Raw genomic sequence first — 13,854 nt, forward strand, 5'->3', positions numbered from 1 at the left:
AGACCAATCACAAGTACTGAAATTGAAATTGTGGTGGAAAAAACTCCCAACAAACAAAAGTCCAGGATCAGATAGCTTCACAGGCGAATTCTATGAAACATTTAGAGAAGAGTAACGCCTATCCTTCTGAAAATGTTCCAAAAAATTGCAAAGGAAGGAACACTCCCAAACTCATTCTATGAGGCCACCATCACCCTGATACCAAAACAAGACAAAGATAACAAAAAAAGAGAAAATTACAGGCCAGTATCACTGATGAGCATAGATACAAAACTTCTCAACAAAATACTAGCAATCTGAATCCAACAATACATTAAAAGGATCACAGACCCTGATCAACTGCGATTTATCCCAGGGATGCAAGGTTTTCTTAATATCTGCAAACCAATCACTGTGATACACATCAACAAATTGAAGAATAAAAACCATATGATCATATCAATAGATGCAGAAAAAGTTTTTGACAAAATTCAACACCCATTTATGATAAAAACTCCCCAGAAAGTGGGTATAAAGGAAACATACCTCAACTTAATAAAGCCCATATATGACAAACCTACAGCTAACATCATACTCAACAGTGAAAAGCTGAAAACATCTCCTGTAAGATCAGGAACAAGACAAGGATGTCCACTCTCACCACTTTTATTCAACATACTTTTGGGAGTCCTAGCTACTGCAATCAGAGAAGAAAAAGAAATGAAAGGAATCCAAACTGGAAAAGAAGAAGTTAACTGTCACTGTTTTCAGATGACAGAAAACTATTAGAGCTCATCAATGAATTCGGTAAAGTTGCAGGTTATGAAATTAATACACAGAACTCTGTTGCAGAGGAGCTTCAAGATGGTGGAAGAGTAAGATGCGGAGATCACCTTCCTCCCCACAAATACATCAGAAATACATCTACATGTGGAACAACTCCTAAAGAACACCTCCTGAACGCTGGCAGAAGACCTCAGACCTCCCAAAAGGCAAGAAACTCCCCCACGTACCTGGGTAGGGCAAAAGAAAAAAGAATAAACAGAGACAAAGAATAGGGACAGGACCTGCACCAGTGGCGGGAGCTGTGAAGGAGAAAAGGTTTCCACACACAAGGAAGCCCCTTCTCGGGTGGGTGGCAGAGCGGGGGAGCATCAGAGCCACTGAAGAGAGCACAGCAACAGGGGTGCGGAAGGCAAAGAGGAGAGATTCCCGCACAGAGGATCAGTGCTGACCAGCACTCACCAGCCTGAGAGGTTTGTCTGCTCACCCACCAGGACGAGTGGGGGCTGGGAGCTGAGGTTCGGGCTTCGGTCGGATCCCAGGGAGAGGACTGGGGTTGGCTGCGTGAACACAGCCTGAAGGGGGCTAGTGCACCACGGCTAGCCGGGAGGGAGTCTGGGAAAAACTGGAGCTGCCTAAAACACAAGACTTTTTCTTGCCTTTTTGTTTCCTGGTGCACGAGGAGAGGGGATTAAGAGCGTGCCTGAAAGGAGCTCCAGAGACAGGCACGAGCCGCAGCTATCAATGCGGACCCCAGAGATGGGCATGAGACGCTAAGGCTGCTGCTGCAGCCACCAAGAAGCCTGTGTGCAAGCACAGGTCACTATTCACACCTCCCCTCCCAGGAGCCTGTGCAGCCCGCCACTGCCAGGGTCCTGTGATCCAGAGACAACTTCCCCGGGAGAACGTACAGTGCGCCTCAGGCTGGTGCAAAGCCACGCTGGCCTCTGCAGCTGCAGGCTCGTCCTGCATCCATACCCCTGCCTCCCCCCGGCCTGAGTGAGCCAGAGCCCCCGAATCAGCGGCTCCTTTAACCCGTCCTGTCTGAGTGAAGAACAGACGACCTCAGGCGACCTACATGCAAAGGCGGGTCCAAATCCAAAGGTGAAACCCGGGAGCAGTGTGAACAAAGAAGAGAAAGGGAAGTCTCTCCCAGCAGCCTCAGGAGCAGTGGATTAAATCTCCACAATCAACTTGATGTACCCTGCACGTGTGGAATACCTGAATAGACAACGAATCATCCCAAATTGAGAAGGTGGACTTTGGGAGCAACGATATATATATATTTCTCCCTTTTTCTCTTTTTGTGAGTGTGTATGCGTATGCTTCTGTGTGTGATTTTGTCTGTCTGGCTTTGCTTTTACCAGTTGTCCTAGAACTCTGTCCGTTTTTTTTCTTTTTTATTACTTAAAAATATTTTTTCTTAATAATTATTTTTTATTTTAATAAATTTATTTTATTTTATTTTTTTATTTTATTTTACCTTCTTTCTTTCTTTCTTTTCTCCCTTTTATTCTGAGCCGTGTGGAGGACAGGCTCTTGGTGCTCCAGCCAGGCATCAAGGCTGTGCCACTGAGGTGGGAGAGCTAAGTTCAGGACACTGGTCTACAAGAGACCTCCCAACTCCATGTAATATCAAATGGTGAAAATCTCCCAGAGAGCTCCATCTCAATGCCAAGACTCAGCTCCCCTCAACGAACAGCAAGCTACAGAGCTGGACACACTATGCCAAACAACTAGCAAGACAGGAACACAACCCCATCCATTAGCACAGAGGCTGCCTAAAATCATAATAAGGCCACAGTCACCCCAAAACACACCACCAGGCATGGACCTGCCCACCAGAAAGACAAGATCCAGCCTCATCCACCAGAACATAGGCACTAGTCCCCTCCACCAGGAAGCCTACACAACCCACTGAACCAACCTTAGCCACTGGGGACAGACACCAAAAACAATGGAAATTACGAACCTACAGCCTGTGAAAAGGAGACCACAGTAAGTTAAGCAAAATGAGAAGACAGAGAAACACACAGCAGATGAAGGAGCAAGGCAAAAACCCACCAGACCTAACAAATGAAGAGGAAATAGGCAGTCTACCTGAAAAAGAATTCAGAATAATGATAGTAAAGATGATCCAAAATCTCGGAAATAGAATGGAGAAAATACAAGAAATGTTTAACAAGGACCTAGAAGAATTAAACAGCAAACAAACAGAGATGAACAACACAATAAATGAAATTTAAAATTCTCTAGAAGGAATCAATAGCAGAATAACTGAGGCAGAAGAACAGAGAAGTGACCTAGAAGATAAAATAGTGGAAATAACTACTGCAGAGCAGAATAAAGAAAGAAGAATCAAAAGAATTGAGGACAGTCTCAGAGACCTCTGGGACAACATTAAACACACCAACATTCGAGTTATAGGGGTCCCAGAAGAAGAAGAGAAAAAGAAAGGGACTGAGAAAATATTTGAAGAGATTATAGTTGAAAACTTTCCTAATATGGGAAGTGAATAGTTAACCAAGTCCAGGAAGCACAGAGAGTCTCATACAGGATAAAGCCAAGGAGAAACACACCAAGACACATATTAATCAAACTATCAGAAGTTAAATACAAAGAACAAATATTAAAAGCAGCAAGGAAAAAACAACAAGTAACACATAAGGGAATCCCCATACGGTTAACAGCTAATCTTTCAGCAGGAACTCTGCAAGCCATAAGGGAGTGGCAGGACATATTTAAAGTGATGAAGGAGAAAAACCTGCAACCAAGATTACTCTACCCAGCAAGGATCTCATTCAGATTTGACGGAGAAATTAAAACCTTTACAGACAAGCAAAAGCTAAGAGAATACAGCACAACCAAACCAACTTTACAACAAATGCTAAAGGAACTTCTCTAGGCAGGAAACACAAGAGAAGGAAAAGACCTACAATAACAAACCCAAAACAATTAAGAAAATGGGAATAGGAACATACACATCAATAATTACCTTAAATGTAAATGGATTAAATGCTCCAACCAAAAGACATAGACTGCCTGAATGGATACAAAAACAAGACCTGTATATATACTGTCTACAAGAGAGCCACTTTAGACCTAGGGACACATACAGACTGAAAGTGAGGGGATGGAAAATGATATTCTATGCAAATGGAAATCAAAAGAAAGCTGGAGTAGCAATTCTCATATCAGACCAAATAGACTTTAAAATAAAGAGTATTACAAGAGACAAAGAAGGACACTACATAATTATCAGCGGATCAATCAAAGAAGATATAACAATTGTAAGTATTTATGCAGCCAATATAGGAGCACCTCAATACATAAGGCAAATACTAACAGCCGTAAAAGGGGATATCGACAGTAACACAGTCTTAGTAAGGGACTTTAACACCGCACTTTCACCAATGGACTGTTCATCCAAAATGAAAATAAATAAGGAAACACAAGCTTTAAATGATACATTAAACAATATGGACTTAATTGATATTCATAGGACATTCCATCCAAAAACAACAGAATACACGTTCTTCTCAAGTGCTCATGGAACATTCTCCAGGATAGATCATATCTTGGGTCACAAATCAAACCTTGGTAAATTTAAGAAAATTAAAATCATATCAAGTATCTTTTCTGACCACAGCGCTATGAGACTAGATATCAATTACAGGGATAAATCAGTAAGAAATATAAACACATGGAGGCTACACAACACACTACTTAATAACCAAGAGATCACTGAAGAAATCAAAGAGGAAATAAAAAAATACCTAGAAACAAATGACAATGAAAACACAATGACCCATAACCTATGGGATGCAGCAAAGGCAGTTCTAAGAGGGAAGTTTATAGCTATACAAGCCTACCTTAAGAAACAAGAAACATCTCAAATAAACAGCATAACCTTACACCTAAAGCAATTAGAAAAAGAAGAACAAAAAACCCCAAAAGTTAGCAGAAGGAAAGAAATCATAAAGATCAGATCAGAAATAAATGAAAAAGAAATGAAGGAAACGATAGCAAAGATCAATAAAACTAAAAGTTGGTTCTTTGAGAAGATAAAATTGATAAACCAGTAGCCAGACTTATCAAGAAAAAAAGGGAGAAGACTCAAATCAATAGAATTAGAAATGAAAAAGGAGAAGTAACAACTGACAGTGCAGAAATACAAAGGATCATGAGAGATTACTACAAGTAACTATATGCCAATAAAATGGACAAACAGGAAGAAATGGACAAATTCTTAGAAATGCACAACTTTGGAGACTGAATCAGGAAGAAACAGAAAATATGAACAGGCCAATCACAAGCACTGACATGGAAACTGTGATTAAAAATCTTCCAAAAAACAAAAGGCGAGGACAAGATGGCTTCACAAGCAAATTCTATCAAACATTTAGAGAAGAGCTAACACCTATCCTTCTCAAACTCTTCCAAAATATACCAGAGGGAGGAACACTCCCAAACTCATTCTATGAGGCCACCATAACCCTGATACCAAAACCAGACAAAGATGTCACAAAGAAAGAAAACTACAGGCCAATATCACTGATGAACATAGATGCAAAAATCCTCAACAAAATACTAGCAAACAGAATCCAACACCACATAAAAAGGATCATACACCATGATCAAGTGGGGTTTATTCCAGGAATGCAAGGATTCTTCAATAGATGCAAATCAATCAATGTGATACACCATATTAACAAATTGAAGGACAAAAACCATATGATCATCTCAATAGATGCAGAGAAAGCTTACGACAAAATTCAACACCCATTTATGATAAAAACCTTCCAGAAAGTAGGCATAGAGGGAACTTTCCTCAACATAATAAAGGCCATATATGACAAATCCACAGCCAACATCATCCTCAATGGTGAAAAACAGAAAGCATTTCCACTAAGATCAGGGACAAGACAAGATTGTCCACTCTCACCACTCATTCAACATAGTTTTGGAAGTTCTAGCTACAACAATCAGAGAAGAAAAAGAAATAAAAGGATTCCAAATCAGAAAAGAAGAAGTAAAGCTGTCACTGTTTGCAGATGACATGATACTATACATAGAGAATCCTAAAGATGTTACTAGAAAACTACTAGAGCTAATCAATGAATGTGGTAAAATAGCAGGATACAAAATTAGTGCACAGAAATATCTGGCATTCTTATACACTAATGATGAAAAATCTGAAAGTGAAACTAAGAAAACACTCCCACTTACATTGCAACAAAAAGAATAAAATATCAGATGGAAACAACCTAAGTGTCCGTCATCTGATGAATGGATAATAAAGATGTGGCACATATATACAACGGAATATTACTCAGCCATAAAAAGAAACGAAATTGAGTTATTTGTAGTGAGGTGGATGGACCTAGAGTCTGTCATACAGAGTGAAGTAAGTCAGAAAGAGAAAAAGAAATACCATATGCTAACACATATATATGGAATCTAAGAAAAAAATAATGTCATGAAGAACCTAGGGGTAAGACGGGAATAAAGACACAGACCTACTAGAGCATGGACTTGAGGATGTGGGGAGGGGGAAGGGTAAGCTGTGACAAAGTGCGAGAGTGCCATGGACATATATACACTACCAAACGTAAAATAGATAGCTAGTGGGAAGCAGCCACATAGCACAGGGAGATCAGCTCGGTGCTTTGACCACCTGGATGGGTGGGATAGGGAGGGTGGGAGGGAGGGAGACACAAGAGGGAGGAGATATGGGAACATATGTATAACTGATTCACTTTGTTATAAAGCAGAAACTAACACACCATTGTAAAGTAATTATACTCCAATAAAGATGTAAAAAAAAAAGTAAATCACATCTTCTACATTGACAACATAGCTGGTAGTGACTACACATTAAAAATATATTAAAGGCCTTTAAAAAAAAAGAATAAAATATCTAGGAATAAACTTACCTAAGGAGACAAAAGACCTGTATTCAGAAAATTATAAGACACTGATGAAAGAAATTAAAGATGACACAAATAAATGGAGAGACATACCATAATCTTGGATTGGAAGAATCAACATTGTGAAAATGACTATGCTACCTAAACAATCTACAGATTCAATGCAATCCCTGTCAAACTACCAATGGCACTTTTCACACAACCAGAACAGATAATTTCACAATTTGTATGGAAACACAAAGACCCCAAATAGCCAAAGCAATCTTGAGAAAGAAAAACAGAGCTGGAGGAATCAGGCTCCCTGACTTCAGACTATACTACAAAGCTATAATAATCAAGACAGCATGGTACTGGCACAAAAACAGAAATATAGATCAATGGTACAGGATAGAAAGCCCAGAGATAAACCCACACACATATGGTCACCTTATCTTTGATAAAGGAGGCAAGAATATTCAATGGAGAAAAGACAGCCTCTTCAATAAGTGGTGCTGGGAAAACTGGACAGCTACATGTATAAGAATAAAATTAGAACACACCCTAACACCATACACAAAAATAAACTCAAAACGGATTACAGACCTAAATGTAACGCCAGACACTATAAAACTCTTAGAGGAAAACATAGACAGAACACTCTATGACATAAATCACAGCAAGATCCTTTTTACCCACCTCCTAGAAAAATGGAAATAAAAACAAAAATAAACAAATGGGACCTAATAAAACTGCAAAGCTTTTGCACAGCAAAGGAAACCATAAACAAGACCAAAAGACAGCCCTCAGAATGGGAGAAAATATTTGCAAATGAAGCAACTGACAAAGGATTAATCTCCAAAATTTACAAGCAGCTCATGCAGCTCAACATCAAAAAAACAAACAACCCAATCCAAAAATGCGCAGACCGAAATAGACATTTCTCCAAAGAAGATATATAGATTGCCAACAAACACATGAAAGATTGCTCAACATTAATCATTAGAGAAATGCAAATCAAAACTACAATGAGATATCATCTCACACCAGTCAGAATGGCCATCATCAAAAAATCTAGAAACAATAAATGCTGGAGGGGATGTGGAGAAAAGGGAACCCTCTTGCACTGTTGGTGGGAATGTAAATTGAAACAGCCACTATGGAGAACAGTATGGAGCTTCCTTAAAAAACTAAAAATAGATCTACCATATGACCCAGCAATCCCACTACTGGGCATATACCCTGAGAAAACCATAATTCAAAAAGAGTCATGTACCAAAATATTCATTGCAGCTTTATTTACAATAGCCAGGACATAGAAGCAACCTAAGTGTCCATCAACAGATGAATGGATAAAGATGTGGCACATATATAGTGGAATATTACTCAGCCATAAAACGGAACGAAACTGAGTTATTTGTAGGAGGTGGATGGACCTAGAGACTGTCATACAGAGTGAAGCAAGTCAGAAAGAGAAAAACAAATACCATATGCTAACACATATATATGGAATATAAAAAGAAAAAAACATGGTCAGAAGAACCTAGGGAGAAGACAGGAATAAAGATGCGGACCTACTAGAGAATGGACTTGAGTATACGGGGAGGGGGAAGGGTACGCTGGGACAAAGTGAGAGAGTCGCATGGACATATATATACTACCAAATATAAAGTAGACAGCTAGTGGGAAGCAGCTACATAGCACAGGGAGATCCGCTCAGTGCTTTGTGACCACCTAGAGGGGTGGGATAGGGAGGGTGGGAAGGAGGGAGATGCAAGAGGGAAGAGATATGGGGACATATGTATAACTGATTCACTTTGTTATAAAGCAGAAACTAACACACCATTGTAAAGGAATTATACTCCAATAAAGATGTTTAAAAAAAAAAGAAAGAAATCTGTTGTATTTCTATATGCTAACAATGAAAGATCAGAAAAAGAAATTAAAGGAACAATCCCATTTACCAACACATCAAAAAGAATAAAATAGCTAGGAATAAAACAACCTAAGGAGACAAAAGACCTGTACTGTGAAGACTATAAGATGCTGATGAAAGAAACTGAAGATGACACAAACAGATGGAAAGATATACCATGTTCTTGGATTGAAAGAATCAATATTGTCACAATGACTATACTACCCAGGGCACTCTACAGATTCAATGCAATCCGTATCAAATTACCAATGGCATTTTTCACAGAACCAGAACAAAAAATCTTAAAATTTGTATGGAGACACAAAAGACCCTGAATAGCCAAAGCAATCCTGAGAAAGAAAAATGGAGCTGGAGCAATCAGGCACCCTGACTTCAGACTATACTGCAAAGGTATAGTCATCAAAACATTATGGTACTAGCACAGAAATATAAATATAGTTCAATGGAACAGGATAGAAAGCCCAGAAATAAACACACACAGCTATGTTAATGAATCTATGACAAAGGAGGCAAGACTATACAATGGGGGAAATACAGTCTCTTCAATAAATGGTGCTGGGAAAACTGGACAGCTACATGTAAAAAAAAAAAAAGAAATTAGAACACTCTTTAACACCATACACAAAAATAAACTCAAAATGGATTAAAGACCTAAGTTGAAGACCAGGCACTATAAAACTCTTAAAGAAAAACATAGGCAGAACACTCTTTGATATAAATCGCAGCAACATCTTTTTTGATCCATCTCCGAGAGTTATGGAAATAAAAACAAAAATAAATAAATGGAACCTAATTAAACTCAAAAGATTTTGCACAGTAAACCATAAACAAAATGAAAAGACAACCCACAGAATGGGAGAAAATATTAGCAAATGATGCGACCGACAAGGGATTGGTCTCCAAAATTTACAAACAGCTCATGCAGCTCAATATCAAAAAGACAAACAACCCAATCAAAAAATGAGTAGAAGACCTAAATAGACATTTCTCCAAAGAAGACATACAGGTGGCCAACAGTCACATGAAAGGATGCTCAACATTGCTAATTATTAGAGAAATGCAAATCAAAACTACAATGACATATCACCTCACACCAGTCAGAATGGCCATCATCAAAAAGTCTACAAACAATAAATGCTGGAGGGGGTGTAGAGAAAAGGGAACCCTCCTACATTATTGGTGGGAATGTAAATTGGTACAGCTACTAAGGAGAATAGTATGGAGGTTCCTTAAAAAAACTAAAAATAGAGCCACCATATGATCCAGGAATTCCACTCCTGGGCATATACCTGGAGAAAGCCATGGTTTGAAAGGATTCATGCACCTCAATGTTCACTGCAGCACTGTTTACAATAGCCAAGACATGGAGGCAACCCAAATGTCCATCGACAGAAGAATGGATAAAGAAGATATGGTACATATAAACAATGGAATATTACTCAGCCATTAACAAGAATGAAATAATGCCATTTGCAGCAACATTGATGGACCTGGAGATTATCGTACTAAGTGAAGTAAGTCAGACAGGCAAAGACAAATATCATATGATATCACTTATATAAAAAATATTTTAAAAACGATACAAATGAACTTATTTACAAAACAGAAACAGACTCACAGACTTAGAGAACAAATTTATGGTCACCAGAGGGGAAGGGTGGGGGGTGGAGAGGGATAATTAGGGAGTTTGGGATTGACATGTATACACTGCTATATATAAAATAGATACCCAAAAAGGACCTACTGTATAGCACAGGGAACTCTGCTCAATATTATGTAACAATGTAAGTGGGAAAATAATTTGAAAAAGAGTAGATACATGTATATGTATATAACTGAATCACTTTGCTGTACACCTGAGACTAACACAGCATTGTTAATCAACTATACTCCAATATAAAATAAAAGTTTTTAAAAAATCAGCTTAAGCAGAAAAGTAAATTTATTGAGCCCCAACTAGCTTTAGGCACAACCAAATTGTGAGATTTCAGTCATGTCATCAAAACTTTTTCTCCATGCTCCATCCCACCCCCAATCTCTGACCTCTGTCCTGTGAGCTCTTCTCTTCAAGGCAGGCTCTCTCTGGGAAGGCAAAACATCCTCTCCAGATTCTATTCCCAGTAGCAAAAGAACTCAAAGAGTTGGACTACTCCTGGCAAAAACACAGGACCTGTATGAAGAAAACCATAAGAGACCTAAATAAGTGGAACAGGAGTTATGTTCTTAGAAGGGAAGACACAATATTGTAAAGTTACTACTTATTTCCAAATTGATTTATAATCCAATCCCATTCTATTTAAAATCCTAAAGCAATGTCTTAACGGATTCTTTATAAACTGGCTTTCAGAGTTCAACTTAAACAATTCACAGAAATGGCCAAGGATTTTTTTTTTTGAGAAAGAAGAATGGCGGGGTAGATTAGACTGTAACACCAGATGTTTAAACATGTCATAAACATATAGTAATTGAGACAGAGTGCTATTAGTAGAGGAAAAGATAAGTCAACAAACTAGAGAAAACATTCAAATTAGCTGGGAAAAAACAGACCATCTATAAACAGTGCTGAAATACCCACCCCAACTTTTCTTTTATAAGAAGTGAATCCTACTTCATACTGTTACCAAATGCAAGTTCATGTGCCCCACATACAGTGAAGACAAACAAACTGACACATCAGAGTTTGGAGCAGAGAAAGGTTTATTGCAGGGCCACACAGTTTCAGTTGCTAGAGTCAGTACACTGACTGAAACCAACAAAGGCTGAATAACCAGTTCCTCCAAAACGTTGGAAATACCATCCTTTTGGACATTATGCCTATAGTTTTTCTCCTTGCCATGCCGGTTTCCTTAGTTCTGTGACTGTAGACATGGGATTCAGTCCAGCAGTTTCAGCTAGTGTAGATGGAATGAGCTCTGTAACATCCGCAAAGGCATGAATGCAGTAGGAATCCAAACCACTCAATGTTCGTGAATATTCGGTTAACCACAGGGCCCACTCTATCTCTGGAGCACTACCTCCTGCAATAAGAGCTCTCTGCTTTACTAAACAATGAATAACACATAGGGCATCATGAACTGAAGGCCCAGCTTCATCAATCACCAATGTGTTAGAACCAGGAACGACAGCTGTAACTTTTTCCTGGGATAATATAGCCTGTAATCTTGAGCAGTGTGCCAGAACTATGTAAATTGACCCCCTCAGCTCATTCGGCCAAACCCAGCAGGTCAGCAGTTAAGTTGGTCAGTATGAGCAATTGGCTTGGTTCCAATATTTTCTCTTTCAATGTCCTTAACTACCACAATCTTCATTTTGATCAGGAAATTTAATACAAGATCACTAAGAGCGTGTCTGAAGAATAGACTTCTGGGGGCTTCCATGGTGGCGCAGTGGTTGAGAGTCCGCCTGCCAATGCAGGGGACACGGGTTCGAGCCCTGGTCTGGGAAGATCCCACATGCCGCGGAGCAACTGGGCCTGTGAGCCACAATTACTGAGCCTGCGCGTCTGGAGCCTGTGCTCCGCAACAAGAGAGGCCGCGATAGTGAGAGGCCCGCACATGGCGATGAAGAGTGACCCCCGCTTGCCACAACTAGAGAAAGCCCTCGCACAGAAACGAAGACCCAACACAGCCATAAATAAAATAAATTAATTTAAAAAAAAAAAAAGCAAGGTCTGACAATGAGAACTGAAAATTAAAAAAAAAAAATAGACTTCTGTATGCGAAAGACATTATATCCATTTTTAAAATTTGCTTCGTTAAATTTAGAATATAGTCTGTCTTTCCTCAGGGCTCCATCCATGTGGGCATAGCAGAAACTGTTTGATTATCATGATCTGTTTTTAAGCCCAATCTTAATCTTTTCAACTCTGGATATGTCAGAGGAATTGGCCACCTTTTGGGTGAGAACCAGCCCTTCCACCAACACAAAATTATCAATTGTCCCACCAAGTTTCCTTTTTTTTTTTAAAAAAAAAAAAAGATAGTTTATTTAAACTAAAAACAAGCAAAAAAACTAGAACAGTTTACCCACCCATTTCTCTCACCCCTCTACCCCCACCTCTGGAAACCACCAACCTGTTCTATCGATGAGGTTTTATGTTTTTTTTTTTAGATTCCACCTGTAAGAGAGATGACACAGTATTTGTCTTTCTGTCTGATTTATTTCACTTAGCATTATACCCTGGAGGGCATTAGCAGGTTTTTTAACTATTCTGACCTCTTTGAGATCTACAACAGTAGCTGTGGCTGGATCAATCACTTTCCTCCCTGCATTTACACTCAAGTAAGAGAAAGACTTGAATACTGAGAGACAACTGCTGAGCTCAATGAAGTGGCTGCAATGTTTAACAACACTTCTCTATCACTCGCTTCCACAGGTCACGGCATGTCAAGATTTCAATACCCTTTCCAAATCCTTCTAAAGTGATTTGGAAATGATGAATCCATTTCTGAAAAAACCTGGTACAGGAATCAGAGAGAGCCATCAATGATGACCACTGATGTGGTGCCATTTCCTTCTTTCTCTTGAGCCTTAGCTCTACCAGCATTCTGGCTGTTGAATGTAATGCTTGTGTTTGTTTCAGAATGGTAGCACCATTTGTAACGGTCACATCACCTCTTCCATCTTGAATCATTTTATCCATTCCTTTTGGTCCAAGTCTTGATCTAATGCATCGGCAACACCTTTGGCCACGAAGATGTTGCTGAAGCAGATCTGTGCTGGCTTCTTGTCCTCACGGGTGCTTTTCCCCTGGCTGCTAGCAAGCTTGGTTGGGTCTGTGTGGGCTCCGAAAGGACAGGTGGACGCAAATTCCAGCAGGCACTAGAATAACTGTGTTCTCTATTAACCACTGAAGGGGATCAGAACATGTTACCCCCAAATATTTCACTTTGGCATATTGATTATTTTAGCTGAAAGCAACTGAGAAATAGCATATATAGGAAGAGCTCTCTGACCCCTTTCTGCCTAAAAGCTGGGCATAAATTTCCTGTGAGAAAGGTGCCTTCTGTACCAGGAAGGGGAGAACACTCTTATCACTGGCAATGGGAGTTAATACCAAGATGAATCTACATTAACTTTACTAAAATAATCCTCATCTTCCATTAGCTTCCCCCATATATTTCTTAGTCACTGTCCCACAATATACCACCCCTGGAAGCCCAAGCCCCTTTTCTTTGTTTAGTCATACCTCCACAATTTATCACCCTTTGTTAAAATGGTATATAAACCCCAAGTCTTACTGCTTCTTTG

The 13,854-nt window shown here is 39.3% G+C and overlaps 1 pseudogene across 1 annotated transcript; it reads right to left on the reverse strand.

The window, feature by feature from the left end:
* Positions 1-10,750: 10,750 nt before the first annotated feature.
* On the reverse strand, positions 10,751-13,700 carry LOC309802841 (T-complex protein 1 subunit delta-like; annotated as a pseudogene). The gene is made up of 4 exons: positions 13,686-13,700; positions 12,722-13,425; positions 11,319-11,952; positions 10,751-10,756 (listed from the first exon to the last, which is right to left on the reverse strand). The product of its transcript is annotated as a T-complex protein 1 subunit delta-like (transcript).
* Positions 13,701-13,854: the final 154 nt, after the last annotated feature.

Source organism: Mesoplodon mirus (genome assembly GCF_964341445.2).
Source record: "Mesoplodon mirus genome assembly, chromosome: 4".
In the NCBI taxonomy this organism is placed as follows: Eukaryota; Metazoa; Chordata; class Mammalia; order Artiodactyla; family Ziphiidae; genus Mesoplodon; species Mesoplodon mirus.